General features: G+C 38.7%; 1 long non-coding RNA gene across 1 annotated transcript in view; it reads right to left on the bottom strand.

Moving 5' to 3' along the window:
• Window positions 1-19704, bottom strand: part of LOC122887141 — a 73282-nt gene that overhangs the window by 1702 nt on the left and 51876 nt on the right. The window contains exon 2 of the long non-coding RNA XR_006380480.1: window positions 18267-18471. This is a non-coding gene — a long non-coding RNA (uncharacterized LOC122887141). The remainder of the gene's footprint in view (window positions 1-18266; window positions 18472-19704) is intronic.

Raw genomic sequence — 19704 nt, 5'->3', positions numbered from 1 at the left:
ATTTGGATTGACTTTGAATTTAAATGTCATGTTCTGTAAGATATCTGCAAATCACAAAACCTTCCACCTGTGTGTGTGTGTGTGTTAGATTTGTGAGTGGGCGTTCCAGGATGTGCAGTGACTAAACACATCCTGCTGTCCAGGTGTCAGCTGTCTGACTGTTTCTACTGCGCTGCCAATGATAATCCATTAACAGGTCAGACTGTAACAACACCTCACTGACATCATGGTGTTCAAGCTCTCTGAACAATGAATGTGTGATATCAGCACCTTTTTTTTTTACTTTAACGTCTCTAATTTCCTTATTTTGTCAGGTGTGGTGTTCAAAGGGCCCAGTGAATTAAAAATAGTCCAGCACATCCTTTTCTGCAGTTCAACTGAGGTGATTCTAGATGTCTATTGACACTAAATGTGAGGTGCTAGTATCAGTAGTGCAAGTACAGTGTGTGCTGTGTGTTCTGTGTACCAATCAGACCGTCCTCCCCAAAAATACGGCTACTTAATTTACGTAGCTAACGTACTTATTTTAATCCAAACCATGATCTTTTCCTAAACCTAACAAAGTAGTTTCTCAGCTGCTGAAACTCTGATCTATGCCTTCATCACATCAAGACTGCAATAGTATTCTTCATGGAACATTCTCCAAAGTCCTTAAAGGGGACCTATTATGCTCATTTCCAGCTCTATTTTATTCTGGGATTCCACTAGAGTAGCTTTGCATGATTCACAGTTCAAAAACATCCTTATTTATCTTATACTGGCCCGTTATGCAGCCCCTCATTTCATCCTCTGTCTAAACAAGCAGCTTTAGCTCCTGTCTCTTTAGGGCCCCCCACCCTAAAAGCCCACTTTCTTCTGATTGGCCAATTTCCCATCAAGCCCAAGCCCCCAGGAAGTGCACCAAGCTTTGAAGTAAATTTGACATAGCAGCCAAACCGTGCAATTACAGCTTCTGAGTCCGTGATGATGTGATGCACACTGGCCCAAAAATACTTTTTTCCATAGATTCAATGTAGATTTCCTTACATTGTGAAAGAAGTGGCTGTAAAACAGTGGATACAGTTTTTGGAGCGTCACAACCCCTGCAAAATGACTCATTTCACTATCAAAATTTGATCCATTTGGTATGATAACATAAGTCTAGAAGAGTGACACAATAAAATCATTTTATCCCCATTCAAGTTAGCGGGGGTCTAAACTGGAAGAGCCAGTGGAGTCTCTAGTGCGCTTGCTCTATGGGCCGCATGATGCAGAAGCTTATGTGGAAGATCCGGGTAATTTTATACCAGGAAGTCGAACTTTTTGGGCTTCATGCGCCACTGAGCAACTTTCCTAGGAAGGAACGGGGCCCCGCCTCTGATGCTGTATCCAGTTCTCTTTATACACTCAGTGCTGAACGGCTAACAAAGCTAACAGTAGCTACTACGGTTAGCGGTTACTTTAGCGACAAGCCATCTGTCCATCAAGAAACTAACTAACTTTTCTTCACAACTGAAAAAGCACTTTCTGCAAGGCATACTGAACAACCTCCAAAAACTTGAAGAGTAGTCCACAGCACAATAGTCTCGCATAGCCAGACCCATCTCCACACTTCACTTTAGCGCTATGAGCAGAGCAGATGGATGGGCACGTCCTAGTACTTTGTGGGCGAGCTGTCCCTGGAGCAGATCATGAGCGCAGATGACCTTTTTTTAAAAATATTTTTTAAAAATTCTTTATTAACAGAAGAATTATACAAACAGTACAAACAAACAAGTAGTCAATACAGATGTGCCCAGGTGACCGCTCACCATGACATCCGAGTTAGGCTGACGTCACGCAGGTTCGAAAGTAGAAAAAAACGTTGGAAACCTAGTGGTAGAAAAGTCTGAAGCCTGAGCTTTTTGCTCACAGGGATTACTTTTACACAAATGTACCTAATTTTCCTCACCAACCTTCTCCACCACCACGCTCCCTGCCACAGCCTCCGTTCCTCCGACACAAACCTCCAGGATCAAGCACCAGACCTGGTGGGACAGGGCCTTCTCCATAGTGATACCCGGAGCTCTCTCCCCAAACACATCTGCTCTAATCTTTCTATGTTCAAGAAGTTAGTCAAAACTCATCTTTTAATGTTTGGTTTTATATCCTGTGGTACTGTGCCCTTGTATTGTGTTTTAGTTTTCTAGGATCATTTTTTAATAAATAAAATGTACTATTACTGTTGTTATTATAACCTGTCTAGGATTTGATTCCTTAACATTATAACGTTTTGCCTTTATTTGACAGTAACAGTGTACATAGATGCAGACAAGAAACATGGGGGAGAGAGCTGGGTATGAGATACAACAATCTTTCTAGCCGGAAAGTGGATATATTTTGGTGATATGATGGTATTCATCTCAACCACCAGGCCATCAGGAAGCCCCTGGATGTGACGTTTTTGAAGTGATAAATAAGTCAAACCAATGGTTTTAAACGTAATTTCAAATGGAACAAGAATTAGCTTCACAAAGATTACACACAATATCTCATTTAATTTTATGAAGTAATTTCTCTCTATAATTGAATCCTCATAATCGTATTTTCTTTAAACAATTGAAAACAATCTGACAGTGTAATGATAATATTTTAACCTATTCCCAATAGAAATCATTGTCTAGAAATAATGATAACAGTTTACTTTAACCCCCATTCAGCATTTATAAGCAGTATAAACATTTAATGAATGTTTTATAAAACACTATATTGTTGTTGTAATCGGGCACAAGCATTTATTAATGTATTTGTCAACAACCATTACTCCTCCTGTGGGCACGCATAAGTGGAGGCTGGTATATAAACAGATAATGAATGACAATATAGTAAAACGGTTACAATAATAACATCAGTCTTCACAGGAGAAGTTATAACTGCTGACAAATAAATTTAACACTTGTCCTTAGAAATGCATACAACTACAATATAGTGTGTTATAAGCCATTTTTTAAAATGTTCATAGTGCTTATGAATGCTAAATGGAGAGTCAAAGTAAAGTGTTGCTGAAACAGTTTTCTAGAAGTGATTCTGTTTTCTTGAAAAACAGAGAACAAGGCAGGTTGCTGCGCTAGAATCAAGAAAATGAAACTTGATTTTAGAAATAAATGAAACAAGGTGAAACTTTTGGATTTTTTTCCCCACTTTTTTCAGAAAATAAGAATTTAAAGACTCAAACTACAGACAAAACATGATTTGCAGTTCATTCATGGAATTGATTTTGCTTTTATATATGTATCTTCACTATATCAAGGCAAATTGCTGTTTTTGTAAAATCTTCCTAATTAATGAGAATGAATGTTTATGCTTGGTTAGACTACATACTCTCCTCACACTGTCTACAACTATTATTTTTCCATGAACACAACATGTAATGTTACAACTTGAGAACTAAAACTGACTTTTTTCCAATAACAAAATTCCCGAAACAGTTCATATTAACATATGCCATCATATCAAAGTCAAAAGCCAGAAAAATAATCATTTAAAGTGATCATTCTCACAAATGTCACCCGTTTTAGTAGCTTTAGTTTATACTTTAAAAAAATCTAACTTAAGTGCCCTTAACATCACTGCGCTAAAGGAAGCAACAGAAATACAACAAAGGGAAAAGGTCAGATAATTATTGAATATGATCGACTTCTCCATTTGTCAAGCAGATGTACCGACAGATAACATAATGTACATGTCAGAGAGAGACAGTGGGAGATTCATAGCCTCGAAGAAAGAGAGACACAGGGATAGATACGGAGAGGAGAGAAGACAGCGATGTAGATGCATCAACCTTTGTGAGAAAGAGCGACAGAGAGCTGCAGATCGGAGAAGGGAGAGAGAACACAGGTGTAATAGATTTCTGGTGTCTATATTTCATGTTGAAAATTGGCCGGTACATCCAAGCGGTTTGATCTATGAGGGCCGTCGTCTTAAGAAAAAACCTTAGTAAATGTGTAATTTCTCCCTTGATGGAACACAGGCGAAAGGCTATTCTTCTTATTCCCCTCTCTCTCTTTCTCCCTCTCTTTCGGGTTGTTTCCATGCTCGCTCCCACCCTCCCTCTTCTCCTCTTCATGCTCCTTGATGTCTCCATTTCATTACCAGCCCTCCATCTATCAACCTTTCCCGTTTTTTTAAGGAGTGACTTTCCTCACACACAGTTTTGGACAGGGGTGCTATGATTGTGGGTGTATATCTGCGCCATGGTCACTACAACTGTGTGTGCCTGCCTGGCTTTTGTGTCTAGGATGAGTGTTTGGATGTGTATATCAGTATTGCATGAGTTTATGTACTTGTGTGTGTTTGTACTTGTTCCTGCTTTGCTGCATTTCTGCAACTATTTGCATGTCCTCTATGGCAGGCATCCACATAAATCTTTGCTTACATGCACATACACACACATGCATACACACACTGTCCATATATATGTGCTTGAATGCCTACATTTCTGTCTGTGACCCTCTCTGACCTCTGTTTATACCTGCTGCTCTCTCTGCTCTGGTGTCAGTCAGATGAGCATTTTCCCCTGTGCAGACTTGATGTGAACAGTGAATAGAGACAGAGCAGTAGCATTATCAGAGGTCTAGATGTAAAAAAAAGTGTTGAGAATAAATGGGGTGGAGGGCTGAACGGCGCTGCACTACTGATGTGTAAAAGATAAAGAAGGTCTCAGCATTGATCTACGAGCATGACAGCAACTGAGAAGAAGGGAGTGAGAAAAGAGAGGAAGGAAAAAAGAAAGAAAGAAAATAGAAGAAGACAAGCAGATTGAAGCAGATGGAAAAATAGAGTGCATCCTACTGAATAGGTGGGAGGGTTAAATAACTGCAGACCCATCTCAAATAATTTCACTAATACAGGTTTCAGAAAAATGTGTAATAAAGCAGAGGTATCTAAAAGATTTTTCATTGACAAATCTAAACTAACATAAGATAAAATAAAAAAGCATAAACCACCCCGAAGAAACAAATAAAGACAATGAACCTATCAAAACCGAGAAATTCTAGTTGCAAACCAGAATGCATGATTCCAGAACATTTTCTCTCCTTGTTTATTTATATTAAATGTATATTAAATATATTTCAAATGCTATAATACACACACAATATATGCAATAAACATTTAAAATATCCAAAATACCTATAAAATGACTGATTTATGAAATTCTGTCATTTGTTATTTTATTCACAAATTTCCTGGATTTTGGTCGAGAAATGACCTCTCAAAAATCTATGACATTCTAGAAATCACATCTGATGGACACAGTGGACGAAATAATCCCCTATATGTTTAAATACCAATGAACAAGTAAAGCATTCAAAAGAGGAATAAAGAACACAACAAATACTTTCAGTAGTGAATGATAAATTAACAAAAGCCATCACGGATCACATTAGAATGAAGCTGCACTTGGTTGGTGGTGATCGTACTACTAATAATGTGAGATCAGTTGTCTCTATCAGCGGTGGGCTGGGCAGGCCTTTTAATCATGGTCTAAGGGGTGCCGAGCCTCTCTATCATCATTGAACTGTGTCCAGGGCTAATTGTGGCTATATTTCACTGTCCCCATGGCCTGCACACCGCAACGATCTGCTGGTGTGCTGCAAAGCCACACACACACACACACACAGAGACACACACACATACACAAACACACACACACACACACACACACATACCCTCACAACCTACACGTATAGTACTGATGGGGCTGGGGACAAGAAATCAGATACACATATGTTCAGTTCAACTGTATAAGCACAGATACACACAATGGAGGCCAGAAGTAGAAAATAAATATTTGATTGCTTACAAATGGGAAAAATGCATTGTAGTTTCAGTAGAAAAAAACTTTCAATTCTCAAAAATTTCTCTGACAACAAAAATATTTTCCCATTTACTGTAAATGTCATTGTGTCAGTGAAACTCCAATGGAACGCCTGCAGATGTTTCATATTAAAAGCCATTTCATATTATGCCCTTTGAACCACTAGAAGGCTTTTAATGTGAAACATCTGTGCAGGAAGTATGCAGTAAGTGTATCTTAACACTGAACGAAAAAAACAGCAAAGTAGAATTGGAGTAGAAAGCACTGATGAATTTAGGGGTGTGGAAATGTCCATTATGTTAAAATGTATCAAGACAACAAGTACATATGGAGGAAGTGTTGAATTTGAATTAACAGTAAATAACATCAGCAGCACATCTTACTAAAATGTGATAAAATATACTTATAAAACATGGAAAATTGGAAATAAAGCTCTGTCTCTAATATAAGCCCATCTCAAATACATGCCTAGTTCTCTCAGCATTTACAGTGCTTTCAGCAGTTAACCTGCTGTTAATAAATGCGTCCTGCAGATGTTTCATAATAAAAGCCCTCCAGGGATTTGAAGGGATTACGTCCCATAAAAACCTGGAAGGCTTTTAATGTGAAACAGATTGAGGAACAGCAGCAACAGCAGATTAACACAGCAAATGGGAGCTGCTGAACAGCAAATACAGAAGCTTCTAACTAAAATATGATCAAATAGACAGGTGATGCAGGCCTCTAATAATAGCCTGTCTCAAATAAAGGTTCTCTCTTAATTTGAGCTAAATAAAGGCCTATTTGAGAATTCATGTTACCTCAAAAGGCATCACTTATCCAGGCAATTGATGCTTTATTACTCTATAGCAGTTGACACACATATACTCATGCACACACACACACATAAAGAGAGATGATATTTTTGCTTGCTCTATCTTCTCCCATTCCCTGATATCACTCTCTATCTTTCCTTTCTGTCTTACCCTTACCTCGACACCAATGGGTCACCTCTGCTGTAGAAACTTTTAATTAAAGTTAGAGCCTCGACAACTGGACAACTGAAAGAGGGGGGATGGATGAGTGGATGGATGCTGCTGTGCTTCTACCTCCCTTTTACCTCTGAGCCAATCTTCTACTTTCTCTTTTCATCTCTTAACTTCCTTCTCTTTGTCTTCCTCTCTCTCCCTCCCTCCCTCCTCCCATCTGTGGTGAAAGGAAAAAAAAAGCAATTTCCATGAATTTGACTTAATGGACAGGGTTGCGTCCCTAATATGCAACAATGGATTGACACCCAGACTGAAAGTGCTTCCCTCTGCCCCAAACCCTGGTCTATGGACAAATGTGTGCCATATTCATTTACACACAGACACAACCTGGCATTTTGATACGTGAAGGGTTTTGACTTATTTGTGGAAACCAAACCATATTAGTGGCAAGTTAATGTACAATCCTCTCTGGATGTGTATTACTCTCAGTCAGGAGTGGTTTCCCAGAGTCATTAAATGACAATTTAGCCAGTCTGAAAGCCTTTTACACCATGTTAGCTAAATCTATAAAGGACCTGGATTTCTTGTTTTCACTGATCCTCCAAAACAAAAACATTTAGGATTGTTTTTTTACTTGTGCAAGCAAAGGTTACATGTAAGATATTTTACTCTGCTCAGTCAAAATGCTGAGATTTAAGCAAACAGCAAGAAGCAAGAATCAGATTCAGGAAACTAATTATTTGGTTTCTGTCAAAACATGAACTGAGTAATAAAGCAGTTGGGAGAGGCCAGTGAAAACACAGCCAGGGCATAAATGTAGCCACAGCAGTGTGTGTATATCTGATAGCACTTACAGGTCTCTCTATCATTACAAATGGCTGCCTGTGGTTTCCAAAGAAGTTGCGGTTACTGTACAGATGTGCATTTGTGTCTGTTTATGTGTGTACATGCATGTGAACATCGTATATGTGCGCATTTGTGAGTGCATTTAAACCCCTCTGCTTCCCTGCTGTGGGTCTAATTTCAAAAACACCCTCTCACGCATTTACACAATAGAGAAACATACACTTAACGCAGGCACCTGATGCCAAAACACTGAGCCAACATTAGCAGCCAAAGTAAAATATATGATCTAAAAAGCCATGTAACAGTGTTAGTAAAGGAACTGTACTCAACAGCTCTCAGTGTAGAGTGACATTAGCTTGTGAGAGGGAAAGATAACGAGAGGAGGGAGGTGGAGTGGAAATGAAAGGATCAGTTCAGAATGAAATACAATACTTGCAAACTTGCCTGCCATATTTACTTACTTACTTTACATACTTAAACAGTTTGAAATAAGCACTAAACAAACAACATGTATTATACAGTTACATTAGACTAAGAGTATACAGTGAGGCTATGCTAATGCACAGTGTTGCTTCGAGCTAAATGCTAACATCAGCATATTAACATCCTCACAGTGACAATGCTAAATATGGATGTTTAGCAGGTATAATGTTTACCATGTTTAACATTTTAGTTTGGCTTGTTAGCAGGCTAACATTTGTTAATTAGCACTAGACCTGATGATGGCACTAGATAAAAAGTTTGAAAAGTGACCACAATTCAACCTGTGAATGTGAATGTATGGACCAAATTTCACGACAATCCATTCAATAGTTGTGGAGAATAGTGGCGCTACAGGAAAAGTCAGGGGATCACCAAATTCAGTAGGCTTCACTCTCTGGGGACCATGAATGTCTGTACAAAATTTCATGGTTACCCATCCAATAGTTGTTGAAATATTTCAGTCTGGAACAAAGTGGTGGATCGAGCGACCGACCGACCCAACACTGCCATCCCTAGAGCCACGCAACTACCATGGTCAAGAATATTAAAAGGATATGTTGGACTTTCGAACTCTTCCAAACAATATTATATGCTGCACCAGCTGTTTGGAGTCATTTTTTGCACATTGTTTAACCCTTGTTTGAACTCTCTCTAGTAGAGGTTCCCGGTTTCTTTTGTTCTTCTGATTAATATGAAAATTAACAGATAATGACTTTGGCTTCTTTTGTGGTGAATTGTTCTTTTAACGGGTCATTTAATCACATATAGAGTTTTAAAATCATATGTTTCTGTTTTATTTTTAAGACCATTTTTTTCTCAAAGACCTGCTATGACAAGTGATACTGAACAAGAATGGAATTGTCAAACCACTGAAAGAATCTTTCAAATGTTTTGAGAAACATTTTGAGATTAAAAATGAGTCCTGTATGGCGTGTTAGAGACGACAGTCAGTGTGAATCGGTCCCTCAGTCCCTTGCAGGAAGTATTCAGTGAATAGATGGATGGAGGCAATCCTTCCTTCCCATCAACCACCTCATTAGTCCCTCTCAGCCATAAAGCTGTCCCATCAGGCCACGCTGTCATAACTCACTTTACAGCATTGATTTTAATCACGGCAAATGTAAACATACGTATTATCAATATCAATGCACAAAATAACGCTGTAATATGCAATTACCGAGTGGCATTGATTTTTCTTCCTTCTCCCCATTTCGCCTCTTTTTGTCCTCCCCTCCTCTTCTCCCCACTTCAATGTAATCATGGGATCGTCCTACTTTGAACTGATTTAATAAGGTTGTTATATATAAATATATATAGCAGGCAGGCAGGCACTGGCTGAATATTACAGGGGTGATTTTCATAAATTTCAATGCAGGGATGAGAGTGTGCGAATGTTTAGCCTGGAGGGAGGTGAAACCAGGACAAAGCAGGAGGACTCTATTGTGGTGAACAGGAGGGCACAGAAATCACTACACACAATTTCCCTTCTTTTCAAACCTTTTGAGGATTTTGTAGTTAGCTTTAGCATGTGGAAAAATGGTAAAATGAGGTAGCTCACTCAATGATATGAAGATAATGTCAGTATGCTTTACTCTATACTGCCCCCCGTAGCTTAGGGGTCTCTCTCTCCCTTGTTTCCTGTCGTCTCTCCACTGTTGCATCTAATAAAGGCAAAACATTGCCAAAATAATAATATTGAGAGAAAACAAAAACTTGCATTAAATGATTTTTTTTGGCCACTTGGGGGCAGTGGAAACAAGCTGTGAACACGCTACGTTTTTCAAATATGTAATCTCACTTCTTCACAAAATCTCAAACGATAGAATACCGTTGCTGTGGTGAAACAACATTTGCCAAAGAAGAACATAACTTCTTACATACAGCATGACATTGCAAACAAAGAACTTAGTTTCATATCCCAAGCTTTACAAACAGAATCTGCCACAAAAGTTGACAAAAATTCTTGAAACGCAACTTAAGTCTTTAATAATCATCTAACTAGAAGAAGAGATAAGAACATTTCATCATAGACTAAAATCCCTAAAATCATCATATAATGAGCAATAAAACATGAAATGAACTTCATCTTCAGTCTCGCCTAAATCACATAACAAACAAAGCCTTTTCTCTTTTGGGTGACCATTAAAGCTATCTGTTTCTATAGTTCATGGTAGTTTACCTGAATCTTACTGTGCACACTGAGATCTTTGACTTTGGTTAAATTCTGCTTCACACACTATAGTTATTTTTATCTGACAATGTCATCAACAGACCATCTTTCCTTATACACATGGAAAGATAATAACCTAATCACACAAAATAAAGATTTCATCTCACTAGTCCAGGGATGGCCAATTGACATGCAACATGTCTCAATTAAAGTCTACTTTTACAAGTCTATTCCAAAGTTGGATCATTTCACACATCACATTTTCTCAAATGGTATGGTGTATTTCGTTGGTATATTTCGTGACTTAAAGGGGGGTACCACACACTCTGTGACAATTACAGATTGGGGTCTCACCGGCTTCTTCTCTTTTCTGTTTAAGCTTTTCCAGTTCACTTAGTTCCATTTTCATCTCTACAGAGACATGGGAATTTTACTAGCATTGACCAAGTTGGCCTAGGTCATGGAAATTACAGCAAAGCTTCATCTGTTGCAAGTGGGTTTCCACTTTTAAGGTTTTTGCTCAGGTTGAGTTCTTACACTAAGATGTCCGAAAAGAAAATGCTGATATCTAACTGATGCTAAATATTCTATATGCAGCTTGTTTACTGTTTACTAAGTTAGTGACATGGTATTTACTGACATGCTTTCACTCTGGTTTTAGCCTTGTACTGACTTTACAGAAACTGTTGTATAATTTAACGCGCATCTAACACACATTTAACACATCTTCACTGGCGAAACAATCCAAATATTACTGTGTGTTTGGTTCAGGATTTTATTTTCTATTCTTTTCTTTATAATATGAACTTCTTTTGTTTGTAGGCCTTTGTTTTCATCTGGTGGCATTACAGAGAAACAATAAAGGAAACAACAACCTCTTCATATACCATACACACACACACACACACACACACACACACACACACACACACACACACACACACACACACTGAATCCAATCAAACATGGTTTTAGGTGACACAGGCTGGACTCTCACTGGATCAATCTGTCACCATTTGTAACTGACCACTCTCCACTCTACTGTGCATGTGTGAATCTGTGCTATGTGTGGTGTGTATGGGTGTGTTTTTGTCTCCAACACTATAAAACAAACTTTGACAGGTGTATTGAGGATACGGTCCCCATTCTACACGACTGCTTCGAGTAAAAGCCTGATTGTTACCTGTCTGTACATGAAACAGCTCGGAAAAGATGAAGAGACAAAAGCGTGTGACGGCAAAAGAAAGGGGAAAGTTCTGCAGTGAAGAACATGGAGGTGAGAGAAAACTGAGTAAAATCAAATCGAATAACAAAGAAGAGTAAACCAAACTGATAGAGGTGGAGAAAGGTGTAGAGAAAAACGGAGATGGTGCACACAGGTACTGAAGAGGAAGTGGCTTTTGATTTATTTTGCCTGGAAAAATATGGTCCCGCATAGGTGGTAGGTGTTAAAGGAATGAAGAAGCTAGCTGAATAAATGATTAACTACATCACAGATTCAGTTTTTATATGGCCGATACATCTCTGCCTCGCTCACAGCACAATCCCGCACTTATGGAATGTGCCTAATCCATAACCATAATGCCGGTATGGCAGCATCGACTTATATATCAAGACATTTGCTCCGTATGATAATGCTCATTGTAGCTCACATATCATCAGGTCTACTGATCGCATACATATAAACAGATGCTCATGTCACATCTTTAGTACTTTACAAAGTAAGAACCTCTGGGAAACTACTCAAATGATTTCTTTATTGGCATCCTTATCCTCTCATCATAAATCACAACCTTGTTAATTTTTAATTTGTGCATATGGCATGTGTATTAAAAACATAAACACTAATTAACTATGCAATGATAAACGACAAGACAAATCTCTTCTCTTCTCTCCTCAGCTGTTATATCAAAATTTATACCTACCATGCTTTGTTCTCCGGTTTCATTCAGAACAGTTCTAATGAGGACAAACTGCTCCCTGGTTGAGCCACAATGGCTCCGCCGACTCTGAAAAGAACTAAAATGGCTGAATGGAAATGAGAGGGGCAGAGGAGGTCAGTCCTCAGCATCAATTCTCATATTACCACACACACACACACACACACACACATACACACTCACGACAACACACGCACAAATGACTATTGCACATTGAGGTGTCATAGACGCATAACGGTGACAGCAGCCATCTCTCTAACCATCCCTCTCCTCTAATATCATCATTTGATTCCCCTCTCATCTCTTAATATTATCATCTGAATAGCCAGCAGGTGATGGGATGTTGGACCAGGGATCAAATTGAGAAAATGTATTAGGAAAAGTGGAATAACTGACCGGTAACCTTATTAGCATATCCCTGGCAAAGGCAGGCAAATGGTAATTTATTTATTCATTATTTTATTTATTTTGCTGTTACATAAGATTGATAAGACAGACTTCACGTTATAATTTACAGACTATAGCAGCGAGGTATTTCAAATATATATGTGTAACAATATGTCATTGTCAAGTTGCTAATTACCAATTTGGACCAACTGAGACAAAAACAATTGAGACCACTGTAAAGAATTTTAGTAGCCTGTGTTTTGAACCAGTATAGCTATTACTATTGCTCACATTTCTCAAAATTTCCCATGAACTACATTTCCTCATTGTCTTTCCTGAATAGAGAGACTGACGTTGCATTTCTGTCATATGGCAGTGGAGACAGGAAAGATTCCTATGTTTACAACTTGCAAACTTCCACGTTCACATCACAAGACTGCCTCAAGACAATTGTGTGATTGCAGAGTTAACCAGGTTAAAAATCCTGTGCATTGACAATACGGCTCTATATCTAATAAATTTGGCTTGAATTATTTTGAATGATGGACTTTGGCTAATGTGAGACATCCATATTTTTTTGGTTTGCAGGCACTGCAAGCCAAACGCGGATATTTAAGGATATTCAAGCAAGCTGTTGTTCCAGAATTTATAATTTAATGCAATTTCTCTTAAGTTTTCTTTCATATGAAAAAGTGAAACACATTCTTGGGGTTTACCATCCATATTCAAAAGGTAATGATAAATAAGGCCTTGCTATTAGAATTGTAACCCTTCCTGAATTTAACATAGTTTAGCAAGGTATTTCATGTTAAAAAACTACAGCTCCCATGATGACTACCAGATAGCAGTTTGTGTACTAGCTGCCACTGAGGACACTGATGTCCTTGGTATTTTTTCTGGGAATATGGTTGTTTTAGCAACCATGGGGGTTTAGGCTAATTCCAGTATTTGTAGACTCAGACTCTGTATTTCTCCACCACAATGTTCTTCCTGGCTGAGAGGGCTTTGAAACAAAATTTAGACCTTTTTGTTGGGACATAAAATGGCAATATTTAATTTTGCTGGTCAGCATGACGTTTAATGAAAACAACTATGTAATTTGTTACTAACAGAGACTTAGTTAGAGATTAGTTAGTTGAGTTTATAAGATATTGTTAATTTCTAGAGGAATAACTGCTCCCTTGAAATAAAACTAAAAAAAATGACTGGAAAGCTTATTCAATAAATAAAATATGAAAAAAGCGATTCCCGTTACTCAAGGTACTAATTTCATTCTAATAAAAAGATAAAACCTTTGTCTTTGTCGTATGACAGTTACAGTTTTTTGTATCAGTGAAATGGTGGTGAAATGTGGGATTGAACTGCTACACAGGGAATCACGTCCAGTCTACTGGAGGAAAGTCAGGTGAAAGTGGCGTCGTTTGATTAGTAGTTTTACACAGCTGCTAAACTCTCAATGTTTAGGGCTCTGAGGGGAAGTGTGAAGGCAAGTGTGGTCTCACACCAATGTAACCATAGTAAGCAACTTTTTAGTTAGCAAGTTTTCCAGTGTTGCTAATGATATCAGCTACCGTGTTTTTGCTAGACTAGGCCTGCCTAGTGAGCAGCAATGGAGGGATGGATAACTGTAACTTTTCTGAGAACCAGCTGCTCAAAATGACTGAGAATAGAAAGTGATGTGAGAAAAAACAGGACCGAGTTAGGACACCTGTGGACAGGAGAGAATTGGAAACTCAGCCTAGATGGAGTTGTCTGTGGTGAAAGCCCTCGAGTCCAGTGGGAAATTAGGCCTATATGACGTGGTTCCTGAAAACTTTGCCCCCATGAAGGACAGTGGACTTTAAATACGTAATAGGTGAGTCAAACACACTCTCTCTCTGCTAGTTTATGTGGTTGTATAACTAAAGTTTGTCATTGTGTACTGTCTACACAGACACTCAGCACCTTTGGACAGGGTCTGCCCTCAAATAATTTAGAATTCTCCAATTTTACATTAATGATATTAGTTCACCTATTTGGAGGCGTGTGATTTGTGATGGGTTGTGGTCTGGTGCTTGGATTTTTTTCACCCTTGCATGGTTCTAAGTTGTGCTGTATGATGAGTAATTAGCTTTAAAATGTACTTCAATAAGGGATACTGTGTGTAAGCTGTTTTTGTATCTCAAAGATAAAAGGGGTTTGTATTTGATGTGTTTTGATGTAAACTTTTAAATGTAATCAATGTTAGGTTAAATATATCCCTTTACTGATTTGCTTTTTGGAATCAGAGTAGGTCAAAAGCGACACAGCCTCTTTAGCTACATTTTTATGTGTAAGTCATGTATCTGTATGATATGTGCATGGTTTTTTCATTTGAACATGAATATGTTGTCTGAGTGCCATCCTGTGGTTAAAAATAGCCTTTGTGGTTTGCATGTGTGACAGTACTTCAAATCTAAAAACATTGATTTTGCTTGTAAAGTAGTACCAACGCAGACACACGTCACACTTTGTGCCTTTAAGACAACAATGCCATGCTATTATTTATCTGAAAAACAATATTGAGTTATTCTCCTGGCATTCCGTTCATTTTGCACATATACAAAACTCATATCTTATAAGCCTTGTATTTGGAAGCCATCATTGTACTAACTACATTTTTGTTATGATTAAATGTTAGAACCTCTTGATTAATTGCTGTGTTAAACTTTATATTTAAATCCATGTTCTATTGTGAAAATTAGGGTGCTATGACAGTTCTGCCAGGGACTGCATAGTGGCTTGTGGTGGGCCACTCTGGGTCAACCTCCAGGGCTGCTTTTATGTCCCATTCCATCCCTTGTGGTTGTACTTTTAAACCAAAGACACCTCTAGATGTTTCATAGCTGCTATTTACCATTTTTTTTGTCTTTCTTTGGCTCACCATGTCTCTGTTTGTCTCTATTTATGTTGGTCACTCTTTCCTCTCTCTCTCTCATCTCGTTTCCTCTGAGGAGTGCTAGTGAGCGGGAGAGGAATCATAGAGCCATCAAAGGTTGCCAGCTGTAGGAAATGTCTTCATTTGCGGCACGCTAGCCTGACACCTGAGCTCAAGCCTTCTGTGTGTGTGATTGTGTCTTTGCCTGCTTGCATGCGTGTACATGCATGCGTGTGTGTGTGTGTGTGAGAGAGACTGATAGTCAGCCATGCCAGCTCCCCAGTAGGTCCGTCTTTAAATTGTCTGTGTGTTTTATAGCTCTGTGTGTGTGCGTGTGTGTGTGTGTGAGTGTGTGGCTGCGGCCTGTGCTCCATCCATCAGCGTTAAGATGGCACATTACTGTTAATGAATGATATTTGTGTTCAGCGTGTATGTCAGGAGGGAGGACCGGGGAAGCAAAACAAGCCCTCCCCAATCACCTCACCTCTAGCCTCCTCATTTTCTTTGTCAGTCTCTTGCCTGTTTTGCATTTTAGGAATTTATTCGGCTGAGTCTTGGGCTAACTTATTTGAGTTGTTGCACATAAACAGCAATTTTGGTGTTTTTCCAACCAAAGTTACGCATTTACATGGCAGTGTATTTGGCATTTCATGTACGGAGAGGATTTTCATAACCACTTGAACTTTAAGACTTTTAAAGGACCACACTGTTTGTTTTGTATGTTCTGTATGTTTTGTATGTTTCACATTATTTTTGAATATTGTCTGAAGCATACCAATATTGATTTCCTGCCACAAGGTAGCCATTTATTTTTTCTGTTCATTTCAAATGAGTATGAAAATTCATTTAAAGGACTTAACACTTGCTTGAGATAATCCATCACACTGAACGTTAATCCTCTCCATTTTGTAATCAAAGTGAACTTATCATTGTGTGGTGATGCAGTTTCATGTAGGGACTGGATGCTCTGAAATCTAAGAGCTAGAAATTGAGCATTTGTCAGTGTAAGAAATTATATAATTCAAAATATAATTTTCATGACATCTGTGTTTTCTTCTTTCTAATGTTTGTCTTCTGCTTCTCATTTTGGCATTTGGCAGGTGAATCTCAAAATTCATGTGTCAAAATTAGAACTAGAAGGATAAATCGGCCAGGCCAATATATTTATGTTACCAAACTAGGTTTTAGGTCATTTTGAAACGGTGTCATCATTAGAGAGCACTGTCAAGTTGAGTTTTCAACTGTAAATTGTCCCACTCAGTATGTATCATGGTCACAATTCTTAACAAAACATAAAACATCAACGGATATATCGTTTTGATTTTTCAACTCCCAAATATCAATTTTAGCATCTGCTTTAAAAATCCAGTATTGATCAGGCTATAGTAAAATCTGTCATAGAGTGCTATACTTACATATACCAACAAGGAACAATTTTCAAACAACTCTCAATATCAGCACCAGACAACAATAATTATTCCTTGTATTTTCGACATGTGAGAACTTGCTGGTCTCCGTGACTCCTTTCTCCTCCACCTCTGTGTCTCCTGTAGTCTCCCACCCCTTCATCGCCTCCAACTCTCATTATCCTCACAGTTCTACATCATGCCACAGAGTAACATTCAACAGAGCTGAAGTGAGGTGTGAAATCTAATGTATGGAATAAGATAAGTGCCAGCAGACATCGTGTTTAAATTGCAGAATCATATAATGCTGCCCAGTCCAGCTGCCTGATATTAGTGAATCTTGCAGTCTCAGATTTAACAGTTGTTTTAGATGAATCCAGTGATTGTTCTCTATAAGTATCAATCATTGCAACGAGTGGTATGTAGGGATACAATCATAACAATGTGATATATTACTGATCCCAGCTGGGAAATTGTCATATTTTCCACAGGGAGATCAGAGGTCAGAGGTCAGATACAGAGCAGCAGCTATGGAGCTGATGGGGATTCAGTGTCTTGCTCAAGGCAGGGGTTTGCTGAAATAAGAGCTGTGTTATTGCCTTAGAGGTAGTCTAAAGATTTTGTTGAGTTGTCACTCACATTGAAAATAATAATTGTAATAATTAAACCCTATCTGGAGTTTTAATTCTTTATTACAAAATATTCTGCATCAAGTTTAGGTGATATAGAAAACCGCTACATTTGAGAATCTAGGTTACACAGTGTTGGCAATCATTTTTTAAAAGTAGAGCTTGTATTTTTACAAAACTCTGACTATATTGTCTATATATAAAGATGTAGCTGTGAGGTAAAGGGGACATTGATGTCCTTCAGAAACCATGTATCTCCGAGAAGCACATGACGGTACGATAAAGTGGTGAAAATGTGCACCATTTTACAGCAAATTATCCAAATTGTCTGCAGTGTCACCCATCAATTGGTGTCGTATCTCAATTGGCGTGAAAGGAGGGGAAAGTGAAGATATCAGGTGTCAGGACACTAGTGGGAGTCTTAATGTGTAGAAGAAGCTCATAATCCACTGCTCACAAATTGTTATGAGGTTGAGTGCTGATGCAAGCAGAAGCACTGTGACTTTATGAGTGAGATGCGTTAGAGAGATGTCTCAAACCAGGTGTTAGTAATATGCAGAACAAGCTATGTGAAACTCCTATGGTCCAACCAATTATAAAAATTGAAAATGTTAAGGAAATGTGTTCATATAATTAGCAATTATTATTGTTATTATTACTGCATTTACTTTCAATTCTTAGAAGAAGAATTCTGATGTTACTTACCGACTTTTACATTTTACAACATGCCTGCTGCGGCTGTGGGACAGAAGCAGGATGGATGGATGGATGGATGGACGGATGAATAGACATGTTTTCCCAGTGTCAGGCAGGGTGACAGTGCTCTGTCACACAGGCCCCCAGCAGATGTCACTCACTCATTAGTGAATGATGTGTGAGACCAGCCAGCGACAAGCCACAGTCAGCGGGCCTTGACAGAAGAGTGAGAACATGCAGTGAACAGATTACCTCCCACCTCACTGATGGTATTAACAGTAACTAACCTACATTCAATTACAATTCCCATTTTACATCACAGAATGTATTCTATCACTGACTGAAAACCAAACTCTTACAAGGCCACTGCAAAATAAGACAACTCCTTCTTTGTTGCCATCTGTAAAACCTGCTAAAAGCAAATCATAAGAAACATGTTTAATCATATTTCTATTTTACTGGCTAACATAACACAGAGAAAGACAGGAAAGCAACTGACAGAGAGAGGAAATGACAGGCGGTTCAACTGAATTTCAAACCTGCGTCACTGTCTGGAATTAATACATGGGATGTACTTTTTAGCCTCTGTGATCCACAGCACAACCTCTAGTTAACCCCTGATGGTCGTGTCCCGCTCTGTCGGCCCATGTTTGCGGGTTTCACCTTGACCAGCGTCAAAACATTGTATGAATGTGTCATACAACAGGAAGCTGACATTAGCTCACCGTCATGCTATTTCCTATGACTGCAGTGAGCTGTTAACAAGCTGAATAAGGCGGTCGAACAGGGCTGGGAAAATAGGGCAAGCGGTGGGTGGAGAAAGGGATGAATTGATGAAGAGGATGGTCAAAGGACAAGAGAAGGGGAGCAAAACGGAGGAGAGGGGGAACGGGAGGGCATGAAGAGATAGCAGAGGAGGTGGCAGGGAGTTGAGTGGAGAGAGTGGGTAATGGGTGAGGTGAACGAGGGGGGATACAGGTGTCGTAAACATCCTGTGGAGCTCTGCGTCTGCGTTTGTCTTTGTCAGCATCAAGCAACGGGACGACAGAGCAACAGCGAGAGAACAATGTTGATTCACTGTTTGAAATGACGCTGTCTGGCAAAATGACAGCTGTGTGTTTGTGTGTATACTGTAAAGCACAAAGTATTTTAACACTGCACTACTTGTAGCTAAAATTCAGTATACACACCTCATTAAGGCTTAAATCTTTAGGGCCCAACATTATGACTGCTGGGCTGATATAAATATATGATTGATATGAATATATGATTTTGGCATCAGGACCCTTACTGAGTTTGTTCCAAACTGGGTCAACTGGTGATGACAGTTAGCAGATAAATTCCTAGCGTGTGGTGTTAAAGGATTTGAATCATTTGCCTTCTGATCCAGTTGCTGGTTGTCATTCTCATTACTGGAAGATTATTTTAAACATTTTTTCAACTGGAA

The sequence above is a fragment of the Siniperca chuatsi genome, linkage group LG13 (genome assembly GCF_020085105.1).
Source record: "Siniperca chuatsi isolate FFG_IHB_CAS linkage group LG13, ASM2008510v1, whole genome shotgun sequence".
NCBI classification, from domain to species: Eukaryota; Metazoa; Chordata; class Actinopteri; order Centrarchiformes; family Sinipercidae; genus Siniperca; species Siniperca chuatsi.
This window is presented reverse-complemented; position numbering and strand designations above follow the sequence as displayed.